The sequence below is a fragment of the Cibotium barometz genome, chromosome 57 (assembly GCF_041138505.1).
Source record: "Cibotium barometz isolate CiBa-2024 chromosome 57, ASM4113850v1, whole genome shotgun sequence".
NCBI classification, from domain to species: domain Eukaryota; kingdom Viridiplantae; phylum Streptophyta; class Polypodiopsida; order Cyatheales; family Cibotiaceae; genus Cibotium; species Cibotium barometz.
Genome location: NC_141102.1, coordinates 27,396,034 through 27,414,375, shown reverse-complemented (window position 1 = coordinate 27,414,375; position 18,342 = coordinate 27,396,034). Strand labels below are relative to the sequence as shown.

The 18,342-nt window shown below is 39.6% G+C and overlaps 1 pseudogene; it reads right to left on the bottom strand.

Moving 5' to 3' along the window:
- Positions 1–15,487: 15,487 nt before the first annotated feature.
- LOC147606613 (uncharacterized) lies at positions 15,488–16,067 on the bottom strand (annotated as a pseudogene).
- Between the last annotated feature and the right edge of the window lie 2,275 nt (positions 16,068–18,342).

Here is an 18,342-nt window from a genome sequence, read left to right as displayed (position 1 = left end):
ACACACACACACCTTATCTCTAACACGAGCATACAATTTAAAAACCCCCCTCAATGCTAACCATGGGACATGGCCACATGGGATATGGTGGGGAGGCATTGGAGATACTCATACACCAAAAAAGGGGAAAGCCTTTATAACATAGGCTTGTACAAGAATTGGCTTGTGTGTTACAATGTGTGCTTATTACAACACTCCTTTATTATAGGAGTCTATCATTAGGAGTAGAGGTATTAGATACAAAGTTCCTTGCCTCGTTGTGGACACCTTGAAGTAGTGTGTCCTTTCTCTCCACACTTAGTATGTTTGATCTTATGAGGATACCTTTTGAAATAGTCATCAGCCATATATGCCCTTTTTTGTTACAATAAGAGCATTTAAGGTTATGCTTCATGACAAGACCCTCATTTTATGTAGAGGAGAAGTTGATGTAGATCCTCCATTCTTCACACATAGTTGTTGATCTTCTTTAAGGCTAGAGAGCCACCTCAATGCCTTCAAAGGTAGGGTTGGGAAGGTGCTTTTGGGTCGTGAAAGAGGTTGGAGAACTCATCGGGCTTCACCTTGAGAAGTCTCCATGGAGTTCTCCTCTTCGATTCTTGCATCAATGCTCGTAAGTTGTCCCATTACGCTCTTCATGTTGCTTACAAAGCCTCTAAGGACTCTACACTCTTCATTTTAAGGCCAAAAAAATTCACCTTCAGAGAGTGCTTGCCCTTTGCTCCATACAACTTTGCAATCTCATCCCACATTGCCTTCGCAATCTTCATGTTGGCCATAGGTGGTCACATCTGTACCTCAATCTACAAAGCGTATCAAAATCCCTAGGCATTATTGTAAGCTTATGGGCATGGGTAGCGAGGAAATATGCATCTTCAAAAAACTCTATGAGCCAATCTTTAATGATTTCCTAGAGACACAAAACTGTAGCTGCTTGCCTAGCATATCAATACTCTAGTGTTCACAAATTTCATGCACAAGCCTTTGAAATGGTAGCCTCATTAATATAGGTTGCATATTTTGCTCAATCTATCGAAGCTCTTACAAAACTTCCATGTGGGCTTGATATCTTCTCCTCCTACCTTGCACATGAAGTGACTCTGTAGGCCCTTCGCTTGTATCTACCCTTCAATAAATTTACTTGGTACGCTCTATCTGATAAATAAACTCAGTAAGATCACAACTAAAAAATTGTTAGGAACCAATGCCAAGCAAAAACGAACAAGCTGGATGCCCGCACGCAACTAATCGCTTGGTACTTACCCATGCTACCAAGATCTTATAGTATAGTCCGTGAGCAACATGATCCAAAGGGGAGTCACTCAGCATCATATCGCTTGGTATTGAACCCATGAGCAAAATGACGCAAGGGGTTAGTACCAAGTGAAATGGGGCCTGCAGGATGTCACAAGTCGTAAAGTAGCTTAGTACTGACCCATTACAAAAAATATCAAAAAAGGTTGTTAATGCCTCCCAACATGGGGCCAAGAGAATGCCAATGAGCCCCCTACCGGTTGGTACTTACCCCGAGAGCAAAACAATCCCAAGGGGTCAATACCAAGCAAAATGGGGCACGAAGGATGCCAACGAGACTCTTGTCTCTTGGTATTGACCCCATGAGAGCAACGTTTCCCAAGGTAAGTCAGTGCCAAGTGATAAGGGGCCAGTGTGATGCCCACAAGCCACCTATTGCTTGTACTCACCCCGTAATCCATGTGACCGCTAGGGGGGTAATACCAAGCAAAATGGTGCATGTGAACGAGACTCTAATCTCTTGGTACTAACCCTCATGAGGGAGCATCTAGGATGCCAACGAGACTCGTGTCACTTGGTACCAACCCCGTGAGCAATGATCTCAAGGGGAGTCAATACCAAGTGATATAGGACTAGCAGGATGCCCAGTAGCCTCCTATTGTTTGGTACTGACTCGCCTTGAGGAAAATAATCTCAAAATTGGTCAGTATTAAGGATGCCAATGACACTTGTGTTGCTTGGTATTGACCTCGTGAGCAATATGACCCTAAGGGGGTTCAGTAAGCAAGCGATATAGGCCACTAGGATGCCAATGAGCCTCCTATTGCTTGGTGGAGAACCTTAACGCAACAAGGGAAAATAGAATGGTGACTTAGACTAGGGAGATGTACATAAGAGAAGGAGTTGTAGAGCAAGTTCCAAGGGCCTGCCTGTGCTATTACTGCACTTTGAAAGAGGATATTAGAGGGGGTGAGAGGAGACAATGAGTAAGATTATGAGAGCCAAATCATTTGCAACTCAAGCTTCCATAGCTTGGCTCTGCTATTACACTCTGTAAAAGGAGGTTGGACAAGGTAGAAGGATGAAGTAAGGAAATGTAAGTGAGGATCAAACTTCCATAGCTTTTGAGAGGAGGTTGCAGATCAAGCTTCCATAGCTATAGATCTTGGTTTGTGAGTGAAGAGAGAGGTAGATCAAGAGGTAGATAGATAAAAGAAGTAGTCTAGAGAGTGAAACATGCCCTGCTATGAGAAAGGGGAAAGAGAGAGTGTTTTGGAGGGAAGATGGGAGAGAGGGATAGTGGAAAGTGAAGGGAAATGTGTATTGAATGCAAGATAATGATGGGAGCTCGTTTTTGGGCCTCTATCACTTTAGAGACCTTACTTAATGATGGCTGCAGCCAGGGATTTCACTGACGTAAATGAGAACATGTAAACATGTTAATAACATATGTTAATAACACAAAAAATCTTGTGATCACATGTTATATTCAGAAAGCTTTCACAAGGGCCTAAAAAATTTATCTTTGTCGGGCATAAAAAATCTTCTTAGGTGGCCACTGACCTGCTATTATGCGAGGATGGTAACATGAGAACATGAGAACATGTGAATAGCTTATTCCCATGTGTAGCCAAGCTTTTAAGGGGTTCTCAAATGGAAGGACACACAGTGACCTGTTATTTTGTGAACAGTAACATGAGAACATGTGAATAACTTGTTCACATGTGTTATTATCACAAAAAATCTTGTGATCACGTGAATATTAAATCCCTGGAGCCTACAGCTATCCTTTTCTATAAAAAATAGAGGAAAAATTTATATATATAAATTTTTTTATTTTTAGGTGATTTTAAAAATTAAAAAAGAGCCTATTTAGCCTATTATTCTAAGTTTGACCACTACCTTCTAGGCTCTTACAAACCATTGGTTTCAGTCCACATGTAATCTCCCTATTTGTCTATTTCTTAATCACCTCCATTAGGCAATGGCAAATAAAAGGGCCCAAAAAGACTCCATTGAGTTCCTAATGTAGGGTCAAGGTATGGGGGACAGAAATAGAAGTTGATAAGCTAAGCTGCATTACAAAGAGCCTCCACAATGATTGAGCTTCAACAACAAAAGGAAACCTACCCTATCTCTCTCCCTCACACACACACATGAGCGTATGTAATGTGTTTCAGATACACCACTCAGTGAGACATCTTCTTACCAACAAAGTCAAGAATGCCTTGGATTATGCATTTGTGTTCATCTTCAATTCCTTGGATTTTGTAGGTGCCCTTCCTACCGACATCAATATCAATGTTGATGTCTAGATGGCAAGACTCTTGGATCGAAGGAGACAGAGGAAGCTAAATCTTCCATTGTTGGGTGATGGGGTTGTAGACTAGAAGGGAAATAGGGGAGGATTAATGGAAGCCTCCCTTGATACTTTGCTTCTGAGAGAATATTAGTAAACTACCAGAAGAAGCATGTAAGGTGTGGTGATGATCGGACGGTAGGAAGTTGAGGGGGATTGTGTGCCACTTAATGTGGAGTGGATCATGACTGCCAATGAAGATGATTTCTTGGGGGGTGTTGAGATCCCTCAGCTAACAAGGGTGCTTTGAAGTTTAGGAAATAAGGGGGTGGGGGGCAAGGGGCCTGGGAACGTAGAGCATATCGAAGAGGGGTTAATAAGGGAGGGTGTTGAGGGATGTGGAAAGGCATCAGAGTCTACAAACATAAGCGACAGGAGGTGAGAGACTATTTTTGAGAGAAGCGATCAAAGGAGTTATTGCATCATGTGAGGGGGTCTATCTGGGGGAATCCATGCTCATAAAGAGCCACATAGAGCTTCGTTAAGTAGATGTTATTGTTGGAGCTAACAAATACAACCACATAGAGAGCTATTGGGAGCAGTTCCATCGCGGTTTGAGAGGAGAGTGGCTCAAGAGGAGAGTGATAAGGGGAACAAGCTTTCCATACATCCATGCTCATTGTTGGGAGCATACAATAGCCTACAATGCAAAAACAAAGAGCATGTGATTTGGATAAGGGAGAGCTTGCCTATGGTAGCACACAATCCAAGCATGTAGCAACATGTATTTTGCATCTTGGAGAGATCGTGGGGGTTATAATGCAAAACAAAAGAATCATTGAGCATCCATGAATGTAGGCCAAAACCAAACTATGGTCTACATTAGATAAAGCCTGTGGTAGCCTTAAAAACCGGGAACGGATGAGAATTCTTGCGAGCCTATGGTAGCCTATAATGTAAGAAAAAACAAAGAAGAGGACAGCCTTCTCTCTCTCCCTCCCTCCCTCTCTCTCTCGCTTTCTCTCTCTCTCTCTCTCTCTCTCTCATAGAACCTCACTTCGAGCTATTTTGTGGGAAAAGCTAAAGGAAAGCCATCTGATGGGCCAAACCCCCTCTCTCACATAACAAGCTTGGAAAACACTTGTGGGCTACCCAACTTGCTCTCAGCAGCCAGGTCCCCTGGACAAATCCCCCACTTGCTGGGCTGACACAGATATTCCTCCATAAATGCTGGCCGACAACTTGGGCCGACAACTTGCTGGGTGATTCCATAGTCTTCCTGCCCATGTCTACTTGGGAGTGAAGGTGTATGTATATTGGGACCAGATGGTCGCGTTGTGTGTTTTTCCATGGGGTAGTAGTGGCTGGCAGAGCCTTATGGGTGGGTTTACATATGGGGGATAGTAGATTTGGGTATCCTCAACATCTACGCTCTAATAGAGATTCGTGGTCGGGGAGGTTTTTGGACTACAGTGATATTAGGATTACCATAGATGGATACATGGATTATAGGAGGGGATTTTAATAATCTAGATTCTCTAGAAAATTAGCAGGGACATGGCCCGAAGTTCAAGTTGTGGGGCTCGCCAGCAGGCGTGATCAGGAGACAGATGGGATACTTTGACATTTTCTACTCACTATAATGAAAATTGGAGGGATGCAACATTCTGGCGTTCACTAGACAACTTAGACTTCTCTTGGGGTTTTTGCTAGTAGGGTGGCTTCCTTTTGGAGAGACGAGGCTGGTTTTATGTAGATGCATGGTCAGTAGCACGTGTCACGAGCACATGGATTCTTGCAGACACCACGCTCTCACATCATGCACCAGTTCATTTATTGTTAGAGATACATACTTAACATGCTCCCCATAGAACCTGTCTGGTGCCAGATAGGTTGTATCAAGTGGACGAAATGAGATTATGCAAAGATTTTGGGAGAGAGAGTTAAGTAACTCCGAGGATATTGTGGAGTAAGTTGAAAATTTGTTGGCTGAAGTCCAGCCGTATTTGTGCTCAATTTGCCAAGAGTTTGCACTAGGTTGTCATCAGAAGGAATGCCTTATAGAGGAGTCTCCCCTCTATCTAGGGGAAGACTCCACATCCTCTAGGCCTTATAGAGTAGGAGTTGAGAGCCAAGACTGCCTTGTCTACATTGGAGGAGCAATGCTCTGAGTTTCATTATCACTCCCTTGCTTCGTTTTGAGCTTGCAACAAAGTGAACAAGGATTTCTTTCAGGTCCATGGGCAGAGGAATTCTGGAGGAGAGATAAGGTCAAGGCCCGGAGGGATAGTGATGAGATCTGCCGCCGCAGGGATGGACCTAAGGAGGTGATGGGACTAGCTATAGCATATTATTCTTGCCTTTTCTAGGCTAAGAGACACACAACAGAGGTAGAGTTGTCCAGATAGGGGGTATGTAGTTGCACATCACAGAGATAGTTATAGAGAGGATATGGGGAGGAGTTTGATGGCCCCCTTTACTGAGACAGAGCTACTTGAGGCTTTCACACTAGGCTAGAGGAGTAGAAATGCCTTGGTAAGGATGGCTTGTCAAAAGCATTTCATTAGGACCAAAGAGGCTTTAAAAAAGTCCCTTCATTAATTTTTTCATTAAGGAGCTGACAAATAATAAGTTTCCAGTTGCCCAAAAATATGACATTCTTTTCTCCTCTATCTTGGAGGTTTCGGGATTATTTTCAAATTCAAAATGGCCATCTTTCTCTAATTTAGCTAAAATACATTGAAAACGAGCTGAAGTAGTTAGTTTCAAGGGTGGAATAAGTCTCTTTTTGTGTGAGGTCCAAAAAGCAAGGTGCATTAACTATCCCTTTTTGGCAATTTGAATTCCTCTCACATTACAATACCCACCATTTCTCTCAAATACTATTTTTGTAATTTTTCTCTTGCTCTTCAAGCTTTGATGACTTCTTCTCGACATCCTTCTAACACTATTACTTCTTGTATATTTCATAACATAAAATAAGATGAAGTTTGGAAGCCATTGACTTTGAATGTGAATGATTGGGTAACAATGCTTCCATCTTTTAAAGGCTCTCAAAAGTAAAGAGAACTAAATGAGAGGACATTAGAAAGCATTGGAAAGGCCGCATCACTGCATTCAAGGTGATAGAACAGGGATGATTTGCAAAACTTCAACATGTTTACATGGCCAAGGATATGTTCTTGAACCCTACAATGCAACCATCGATGCATTCACAATGTAAATTTTGTGATGTAATCTAATATTTTAATATGTATTGTTATTGCCTAGTAAATAATAAACATGTAGCTATTTGATTTCTAGACGTGTTTCCATCAATATGTGTTAAATGGCATCATGTGGAGAGCTTAAGTGGTACATTTCAAGCCATTCTTCATAAGGAAATTTCACATATTCTATATCCTCAACAACCGTCATCTTTTTTCAACAACAAGAACGGTTTGTTTGTCTACTTTGCGCAATATAAAGTTCCATCTAGAGAAGGCTCATATGGAGAGCTTGAAGATCTACCCATTCCTCTTTTGAATTCACTCAATTGGGAGATCCCAGATACATCAATAATTTAAAGCTTTAAAACCAAAATTTCATAGGACATCTAGAAGGCAATGACACCCAGGAAGGATCTAAAGGAGAATAAGGATCTCATGGTTTGTTACTCTTCATGTATTTGTTGCTTGTTTCAAGTCCTTGGAGTTGCAAAGAACAAAGATTATGTGGCTAAACAGGATTTGGACTTTATTCTTGGAGACATGTGGAAATCAAGGGAAAGATTTCATCTAGGCGACACTATAAGTTGCAAGGAAAGTCCCAATTCATTGACCCTCTCATACCAAATATTCCTTCAATCCTTGGTTTTAGGGTATGATTATAGGAGGTGGAGGCAAAGTCTTGGTAGCTAAATCCCCCTTGACTATGAAGAAATTGTCCATAGTTTGAAATAAAGATCAAGGTTTCCCCTTTTCAAGAACCCGGAGAGCTTGTTGTTAATACGAACTAGACCTTAAAAGATATTAGAGACTCGCTTGAGTTTCTTGAATGTACAAACTCTTACTGTAGGTTTAAGATCAATGAAGATGCCATTGGAAAGAGGGTGGTTGAAAAATCAACCTCTTGTATATCAAATGTCTACCCCCAAATATTGTAGCCTTTGAGCCATTATCAATGAGGAGAAATGAAGAGAATTTATGAATATAGACATGTTTTTTTCTCAACTTTAAATATGTATTTGCGTGTCTTAAAATTAAAGTGTTATCTGATAGAAAATGGTAGAGTGACAAGGTAGCATCACAAAAATCTACTTTTCATTACAAAAAGATGTTTTCTATTCTCATAACAAGATGCTACATTGGGATACACTCAAATAAACTACATAAAATGGAAATATTTTATAGTGGGATAAACTCAAAAAGGCTCCATAGCGATCATGTGTAATGGGATCCTCAAATAGAAGAAAATCATTGAGCCTCCTCAGTTTGTTGGGCTGTAGGTATGGAATTTTGGGCCTCTTCCAATGAAGGCTCTACAACTGGGGCATTTCTAGGCTCTTCAACCTGTGTATCTGCAGCTTTGGATGTTTGAGCCCCCCCTCCACCTGTCCATCATCTTCAGTGTGGCTCCAAAATTCACTTGCCTTATGGCACTTGGAGCTTCCCTGGCCTCTAATGTATTCTGCTTACTGCTCTTAGTGGAAGTGTTTTTTGAATCAAAGAACTTCAGAGGTACACCTTTGTCCTTTGGGGTGTGCTTGGAGGAGGGCTTCTTGGTTAATTTCTGGCTTTGGGAATGACCATGCGTTAGGGCAGAATGCAGGTGCATTCCCTTGTTGCTTTCTTTCTTCTTCAGCTTCTTTGCTTTATGTGTCTTCTCTTTTTGTTCTGGAATTGGGGAATCTGGGTCATAGGAGGTAATTGCTTTCTCAAGAATGCAAGAAATGCATTTCTCCCTAACCCACAAAATCCATGACTGAGGATAGTCATGCATCTAGAAAGTGCAAAAAACATTTAATTAGAAACTGAAATTAAAGCTAAAATGAAGAGTATAAAGGTACTACAAACCTACAATCAATGTAGTCATTCGATATTTCATTTCAATAAATCTCCAAGTATTGGCAATAACTCTCCATCCACAAGATGTGGACTATGGCTGAATAGGTACCTATCAAACAAACATTTCTTGAATAACAAAATCTTAATGAAACAAAGGAAAGGGGGATACTTGGAAATAATCTCACCTGCTGACTCAAATACTTAAAAGAATTCTCACTTTGGAGATCTTCATATTTATTTTCCAAATATGCGCTGATAGGTTTGCATGAGTTGAAATTTGTAAAAAAAGATAATATTTAACAAAACATGAAAATTTTTCAATAAAGCAATGACAAAATTAATAATATGACTCACTATTTTCTTTGACCATGACTTCCCTTAGAGAATTCATGAATATGGCCTATCTTCCAAGAAGGTCAATCCAAATAAGACTCTAGTGACCACTGCAACGAAAAAAGCATGATAAGAAAAAAAAATCATAAGCCTTCATTAAAATCTTGGTAAAGGAAAATGAGCAAACCTTTCATTATAAGGAAATATAATTATATTTCACAAAATAACACATCCAACCTGCTAAGGAAATGCTCCAATATATTATCGGGCTCCTTCAAAAAATTAAAAGTGACCAGAGGATCTAATACAAACAAGTTACTTGACATTTCCTTTGGAAAACTTGTGATAATGGCTCTGAAACAAAAGAATTGTAAAAATTAGGAAACCAAGCTTAAAATCTTCCAAAAACACAACTTTGTGAGCAAAACATTTACCTGAGCCCATAAAGGATAACATAGTCAATGATTTGAAAACTTTTATCTGCAAGCATGATTTTGTCTTCAGGAGTGATGGTGAGATATTCCTCCTCTAAAGATGTCGACATACTGACAATCATCTGGCCATGAATGCTTCCCATTGCTTGGTGATTTGTAATAGACCCTTGTAGGCCATAATAAACTTTTTTGTATCATGCATGTAGATAAAAGTTTAAAAGTGATTTTTAGGTGATTTTGGATGTTTGTGCAATGTCTCATATGGACAGTGACTCATCCCACCTTCACAAGTGCATACATTGGGATTGATTTTTGAGCATGTTATGGATTGAATTAAGAAAAGTTTTGTATGTATGAAATGTAGTCCTTATCACATAGAACAACTTTGCCAGAGTGAAAGTTTCATACTTTAGTCGTTTTCAGTCTCGTTTGATGCCTTAGATTAGAGAAAAAGTAAGAAAATGCCTGTTTTTCATTCTCTCTCTAGAAAATTCAATATTAAAGTTTGTTTTTTGAGAATTCGGAGGCAAGTTTGGAGAGAGAGTGTCTCACGATGCTTGTAGAGCACGCCGAGGAGAACAAAAAACTATCTCACGAGCGGAGGTAAATTCTCATCAGTTTTGGAGATCCGAAAACTTGAAGAAGAAGGGTCAATTTTTTTCCAGTGAAAAAAACTCAACTTTGCTAATCTTTTTGAAAAGTTTTCTTTTGTTTTTTTTACCACGTTTTGCAGCATCGATCGCGCGCCAAAATCTGCAGCAAAGGGCCGTGCGCTTTTGGAGCACCGTCTCGCTTTTGGCTATTTTTGGAGAACGTGTCTCTATATTCAGCATACCACGAGTGTGTGTGTGACACATCTCGCGAGACCTCTTGTGATTGCAATTGTGAATGTGATTGAGAGCGTGATTGCGATTGAGAGTGTGATTGTGAGTGTGAGTGTGATCAAGGCAGCCTATGCATACAAATGCTCGGGGGTGGTCGGGTGGTCGAGAGCTTTTGTATAGAAGTACTTTTTCCGTTGTAACCTCTTGCAATATAATAAAATCTCTCTCCCTCTCTCCATCTATTTGATTATGTCTTGTTGTCTACCAATATTCTGTATTGTGTTTGAAGCGGTTTTGTTACATGATTTGAGGCCCCAATTCTTGCTATTTTCTCTTTCAAGATCTCATCTTCTGAAAGCATTGTGCTTTATGGTGCCTCCTACCTCACATGCTCTTTCTCAGCCTTTACATCTTCATCTTTTCTTGTCTCATATAAATGAGTGCCATCCTCAAGCTGGACATGCTTCTCCTTAACATGCCTTGTAGGTGGGATGCTGGTGGAGGATATCAAAGACCTTCTTATCAAAAGTTGGGATAGGTTGCAAAAAATTTTCAAATCTATACCTAATCCTACTGACCACACTAAAATATTTATTCATAAAAGTCGCCATATTGTGGGCATGGGCAGTTGCAATCTAGCTATCATTCAAAAAGTCTATGAGAAAATCCTTAGAAGCCTCTTGTAGACAAGCAATAGCACAAAATTGCCATCTAACAAACTCAAACACCTCTAACCTCGTTTGCCTATAGAGCTTGGCTTATTAGCCTCATGAAAGGTGCCCTTGTTTGGGAGATGACATGATTGGTGGCTTATTAGCCTCTGAAACTTGGCTTAGTAGCCTCATGAAAGGTGCCCTTGGGAGATGACATGATTGGTGTCTTTCTGAGATTTTCTTATCTCCCTAAGAGATTTGAGTTGCAAGTGAAGCCTAGACTTGACTTTCTTCTTCTAAATTCCTTGCTGATTTCTTCCTAGTTGGCTTACTTGCTGCCTTGGAAGCAACATTGGGGCTAGTACCAACTCTTCTCAGCAACTTGGCTTATTAGCCTCATGAAAGGTGCCCTTGGGAGATGACATGATTGGTGGCTTTCTGAGATTTTCTTATCTCCCTAAGAGATTTGAGTTGCAAGTGAAGCCTAGACTTGACTTTCTTCTTCTAAATTCCTTGCTGCTTTCTTCCCAGTTGGCTTACTTGCTACCTTGGGGCTAGTACCAACTCTTCTCATTGTTTGCGTAGTTCTTGCCCCATGAGCAATAGTTGAGAAAAGAATTCCCAACATACACACCAAACGGCTCAAAAAATGTGGGTTCAGAGAATAGATAAAGGCTTCTACTTGTGTCGTTTGGTTGATGGAGAAAAAACACAACAGAAGGGCCACAATGGAGAATGAGCAGAAAGTAACACTTGAATATAAATTGTTAACAAAAATGAGAAAAAGTTTAGAATTCTGCTTTTATGGAAGAGGAGTGACATGTGGACTCCAACCGTCATGACATATGAGCTCCAACAATTGTGACACGTGGCAAGCTCCCATTTGTCATGTGGATGGGCTCTAACAGTCGTGACACATGGAAACTCAACATTTCAATGGTCATGACACATGGCAGTGCCATATAAAAGAACATGTGCTCTTGTTTTTCACATTTTCTAGAAGATTTTCAACACTCGCTTCTACCCAATGGCATGCTTACAGCCATTCCACTATAGCCAGACAACGTAATTTCGTGCCATTTGGTCAACCATTCTTCTTCAACCAAACTCCACCTATTTGAGCATTAAGATATCTCCAACCCCTTCATTGCACACTATTTGGCAAGGTCCTTCTCAATACCATGGAGTAGCAAAAAGGTACTTCAATAATAGGTCTATGTGACATCTTGGATGAAACACCTGGTGAGAAGCTCCTTGACTTCATGCTCAAGGGGGGATGTGAATCAAGTTTCTTCAGTGTTGTAAGAGAAATTTTTAATACAGAGTTTGATTTAGAAGCCATTCTTGATCACTCTAAGGACTTCCTTTTTTCTAAAGAATGGGCCAAATTTCAACTTTTGTTTGAGGGCCAAAAATGCCTAAAAAGGGCCCTTTACTAATCTCGTGATTAAGAAAAGAGCCAAAATAATTTTTCATGTCACAATATCAAAGGCCCTAGTATGTGTGATGGGAAGTGGCTTGAGAACTTTATCAAATCCATACCTAAGCCTACTCACCACTCAGAAATCCTTGTTCATTAAAGTGACTCTGTGCATGTGCAGCAGCAATATAGGCATCATTCATGAAATCTATAAGAAAGTCTTCATATGCTTCTTGCAAGCACCATAGAGTCCTTTCCAAACAAGCTATTGAGTACTGGCTAACAAGAGTATGCTTCAAGAACCGGATGTGTCACCCATAGAAGAGTATCACCAAAATGGCACACAAAGGAGTAAAATGGCATTGTTCTTTGGATACGGTCGTGCCATTGCAGAATGTTAAAAGCGAAGATCGGAGACGATAGTGCCATTGCAGAATGTTAAAAGCGAAGATCGGAGACGATAGTGCCCATTAACTATCCGATAGTGCTATCAATGACACTACGCATACTTGATGAGTCCTTCTTTCCAAACCCACTATTGAGTACTGGCACAAGAGTATGCTTCAAGAACCGGATGTGTCACCCATTGAAGGAAGACCGCAATGGTGCCGAAGGGAGTAAAATGGCATCATGCTTTGGATATGGTCACGCCGCTGCAGAATGTTAACAGGGAATATCACAAACAGTAGCCACATACAAAATAGCACAAACCCAAGGAAACACATAGTATTGTAATTTCTACACAAACCCAAGGAAGGTCCCACACCACACAGACCTACCTTGTTGACTGCAACGGCATGATAAAGGCAAAATAGCACACTGATAGCGATCTCTTCACACCCTTACAGAATCAAGAAGGATGCACAAGATCACCCGAAGGTAAGTACAAACTACCCCAGGGAATGGCGTGGGTCGCACTCGAGGACGGAGGTCTATGGAAGTTGAAAATGGATAATGTGGTCATATATCTCTATATATACCCGACGGACCATTGGAAACATGTCAAAATTCTATTCATTATCTCCAACAGCTAGTGACATGTGGCACGTTCTCACTAGATCATTCATCAACGGTACCTCCCAGTGGTGTTTCATGATTCGATGTCGTACAAGGTTCAGATGTATATAAACGTTTCCACTCATTTTATTTTTCCTATGTATCCGCAAAGGGCGCGACCTCTCGATTTTTAGCTGTTTAATGTCACCGCTATTGCCCCGTTTCGGATGGCTTCTTCCCCATTCAGTAGCACATGCCTCATCAAGGTCACCATCCCTGGTTTGTTTTTCAAAATCTTTACCAAAAACTCCTATCGCTTTGCAGTCTTTAAGGGTATCTCCATCCATATCCAATGTTTTGAAAACGAGAGGGCTTTATGTATCTCCTACAGAAGTTACAAAGTCGTCCAAGAAAGTGAAGAAAACAAGAAAACCCTCTCCAAGAAAGCCTACTGGCCCCTCTAGTCCTTCTCTTAGTGCACTAGATACCGAATCAAACTTAAGTGTATCTTAAGCACGTGGAATGCTTACAAAGTCACCAAAGGCAGGTCCTATGGCATCAAAGAAGTTTAAGTCATCACGCAAGGCTCCTGGTCTTTCTTAGATAGTAGTGGTGTCTCCTACAAAGAGAATGTTGGATTTTCTTATTGAAAGTGGAATTGAAGCCTCTTTCTTCTTAGTTTCCAAGAATATTTTTAATCTAGAAGTTGATGCCTCAATGATTATTAATCATGCCATGCCATTTATCAAGGAGAACTTTGATGAATTTGAGGAAACTACAGTGCCTTCTATCTTGATTGAAGGAGGCAAGGAGTATGTCCATGTCCCTGTTGGGACCTCCTCTATCTAGAGACAAACATTTACAAAGAGGTGTAGTATGCACAAACTTCAAAGGTTTTTATTAGAAAATGCAAAATGCTCCTCTCATCCAAAAGGTTGCAGGAGAATGGTCAAAGCTGTTGCCTTTATAGTTTTCTCCATATTGTCAAATATCCTCTTAGAGGTGAAGAGGAGAAACTTGAGGATATGGCTCTTCAAAATGTTGCTTTCTTAGAGATTTAGAGGCAAATGATATAGAGAAGGAGCTTGGACCTAAGGAGGAGGAGAGGCTTGCCAAGGATATTGAAATCATAGAATTAAAGGCACATACAATTGTTCAGTCACCCAAGGAAAGTGGAGATCCATTGCATAAATATATTGTTCCTTCATTGCCAAGTTTTCTTATTATCAAGGATAAGGAGTATTTACTCCTTTCTAATATTCAAAAGCTATTTAACTTGAGGGAGGACTATTTTCTTTCCGTCATTGCAGAGGGTTGTGAAGCTACTGAAGGGCTCATTAATATTGAGGATGAGCATAATGATGAATTTGCTGCTTTTTAGATGTGTATACTTCAGATGACAAGTTCATTAACTCAACTCATGCTTTATCACTATGTATTAAGAAAGCACAGGAGTCAAAACCATTGATCTCCAATGATGAATTTAATCAGCTTCAAGCTTCATTTCGTATTGCCAATGTTGGAAGGAAACAGAGTGATTATGTCCAACTTAAAGACATGAAAGAAACCTCAATCTCACTCTCGACATCAGATATACTTGAACAAGATGAAAATCAAAAGGTAAGTGAATATGAATTTGAATCCATACATTATATTATTTTAACTTACAATAATTTCACAGTGTTCCTCTTGTTTACAGATAGAGCTAGCAGATGAAGATAACTTCTTAGGGAGAGGTAAAGGCTCAAGGCAAACAAGCTCTAGTAAGAAAGATACTACACTTGGACACTATTTGTCCAAAATAGATGATAATATTTTCCATGTGTTGCATAGCCAGTTCTCCAAGGATGCAAGACTGGCTTATACTTTGTATTAAAGCTCTCTGCTGGGCAGACTATATGGCTTTTCAACTATATAAACCAATGCTCATAAAATCATGTTTCTTGAGAAGACAGCCGCTACTAAAAATTTTGGTTATGGCCCTGGGTTTTCCACCTCTAGAGTATAATATCTTTTGACATACTCTGCGTATGCTCTAACTGCAAAAATTAAACCGATGTAAACACACTAGGTGGCTACAATAGAAGGAAACGTCTATGCTCCAGGGGAGCACTGACAAAGGATGATGATGTGAAAACTTTGGAATAGACTTTTTCTACATACTCTGAATTACAATAGATAACTTTTTGTACAAAGTTATGAATACAACAGCTCTCTTTTTTGACAGTGTTATGTGTCCGAAATGTCATTTTTCTGCATTCTTTGTAGTTGTCTTCTGAAAAACCAATTGAATAACTCTGCAAAAGCATTGCTTCTTATAGCCCCTCCACCATGTCTTGTGCTGTCAAATAACGATGTGCATGCCTGGTAATGTGACTTTTCCATCCCTTGGTTACTGTATGTTGCTAGGGGTCCATGCTCCTCAACAAAATATGGCCCATGTACATGGAGGATATGTTGCATAACAAAAAATAAATAAATTAGCGTATGTCAATTCCACTAAGTGTATCATGAATACAAAGGAGTGTTACCAAATAGTATGTGATATCTTTTTCTCCCCATGCTTCTTTGATTATTTGAATGAGATTTGTAATAGAAATTTTGTACTCTTGTGCATATGTAGCTGATGTCTAAGAGCATTTAAAAAGATGTCAAGATGCTTCCAAACCTCCATTCTAAGATTTGCTGGCTGTGGTGTACTGGCAACATTTGTCGTGATCTCACACAATTCTTTCCATCAATCCCACGAAATATTCACTTGTTTTTTACTATGGTTTCCTAAAAATCTTCTGGCTTTTGCACCTCCCATGGAGACATCTACCAAGAAATCTCATGTTTTTCCTGAAGCTATTGGATCTTTCCCTAAATGAACCTAACCCCCATGAAAGCCCATTTTCTATAACAATACTTCACATTTATCAATACATTGATCTGCCAATGATGTTGGTTTAATAGAATATACATAATCAAGATGCAATCTTAGAAGCTTGTCAATTATTCTTATCTCTGCATGCAAAGTGCATATGTGAACATTCTTAAGAGAGATAGGAAGAATGGGATCCCAAATGCTTCTTTATTCTTGAACTTACTCAGATCTATAGAGTCTCTCATTGGGGACTCTCCTTGCGGGACGCAAACTGCTCCACTCTTTTGATCCCATACCTTCCAAACAATAAATGCAAGGATACTTTGCATTAGCCTCGTTGCATATTCCAACCATATATTTGATAGTCTTTAAGTCAGCACACCCAAATGCCATTCCACTTCGAAAGTGCCAACTCCATCAACTATCAACATATCTCTAGTACTTTGGGATTGAATGATATTAAGGATACTTGTGTGGGAAAACAACCATTTGAGGGTTTGATGATTTTCAATTGGTATCAAAGAGCTGCACCAACCCATCAAAGCTCCATCTTTGACTGGATTTTATGTTCTGGTTCCTCTCCTCTACCATTGCGATACTCAATTGCCCTGTTTATGATAGATATACTCACTCTTTCCATCTTTTATCCTTTTTGCATCTGGGCCTCATCCAGTTTCAACACGAACTTTAGCACACCACCACATTCTTCTACAATAATTTTATACATATGCACCATTGCAATTTGTACTTTTCTAAGATCCACCCATATATTGTTGAATGCATTATAGACAAATGTACTCTTTTTCTTCTGCTTCTCATAAGGCATTATCCCTTCCATATGTATGTACTCTCCAAAAATACTCAAAATTTTTTGATTCATAGCAGTCCTAGCAATAGAAACTAAAAGGGATCTTGGCAAACCAAAAGCTCTTATTCTCTTGCATCTAAGATTTTGGAACCATAATCCAGAAAGAGCTTGGTAACCTTTGCAACTAATACCCACAATGTCACAAGTCTCTACTATTTCATCTGGTTTCACAATGGTCCTTAAGTCTCTTACCAACTCTTTGAGAGTAAGATCTCTCAAATTTGTATTCTTTGGAGATTGAAGAATTCTGACCAGGTCTCCCTTGTTCATGGTTTCCATGAGAAGCTTGATTCTCTCCTCATTTCGATGGATATTAATACCTGAAATGTAAGAGACACATTTTTTTGCAAGGTGGAGTCTCCTCTTTTTAGCCCCCACTACTTTCAAACAACTCACTTATATTCTTTCAAGTTCTCATCCTCTCTTTGAATCCTCTTGGGGTTTCTTTCAAGTTTACTAGTTTCTGTGTCAAGGAGTGGTTTACGACTTCTAGCTCTCTAATCTTATCATAAAGCTCTAAAATAGTTTTTTGAGATGTTAATAAAGTTTCTTTCAATTGATGCATTTGGACTGAGCACATAGAAGATGCAGAATATAACTTCATATAGTAACCAAGAAAACCATCTCCAACAAATCTAATCAAGTCATGAACATTTACAAATGGAAGAGATCAACTAGTTGAAGGATCATTGGGATAAATACTTCCATCCACCCACAAATCAATGTGTTTTCTTCCCTCTAGTTGTAGTCTGTTTGCCTCATCTTTGTCCAACAATGCTGGGTGATGATGAATACTTCTCCAAGATGAGTAGACTTGATCTATGTTAATAGCAAGTTTGTATCTGCATTCTCTTGCATTGAGTAAAGAGTTAGCAATATACATTAGAGTATAATCCACTATGCAAGGGTATAATAGAAAAGAATAGAAGAGAAGAAAAGATATATATATATATATATATATATATATATATATATATATAGAGAGAGAGAGAGAGAGAGAGAGAGAGAGAGAGAGAGCAAGAAAAAGAGAGCACTCAAGAAAAAGAGAGCAAAAAAAGAGAGAGAGAGAGAGAGAGAGAGAGAGAGAGAGAGAGAGAGAGAGAGAGAGCAAGAAAAAGAGAGCACTCAAATGATGTGATGAGAGGAAAAATGGACGTGTTTTGGGAATATTTGTATAATAGACATTTCAAAAGTTCAAATAATAGTGAGAATAACGACTGAAAAGTACCTCTGACATGATTTAAGGAATGTTAGCATTTATTGTGGCCCGTCTCTTAAATCCTTCAATAGTACCTCTAAGTCGCCAAATTTGGAGGTCTCATTCTACTAAAACCTCAGCTAATTTGGAGG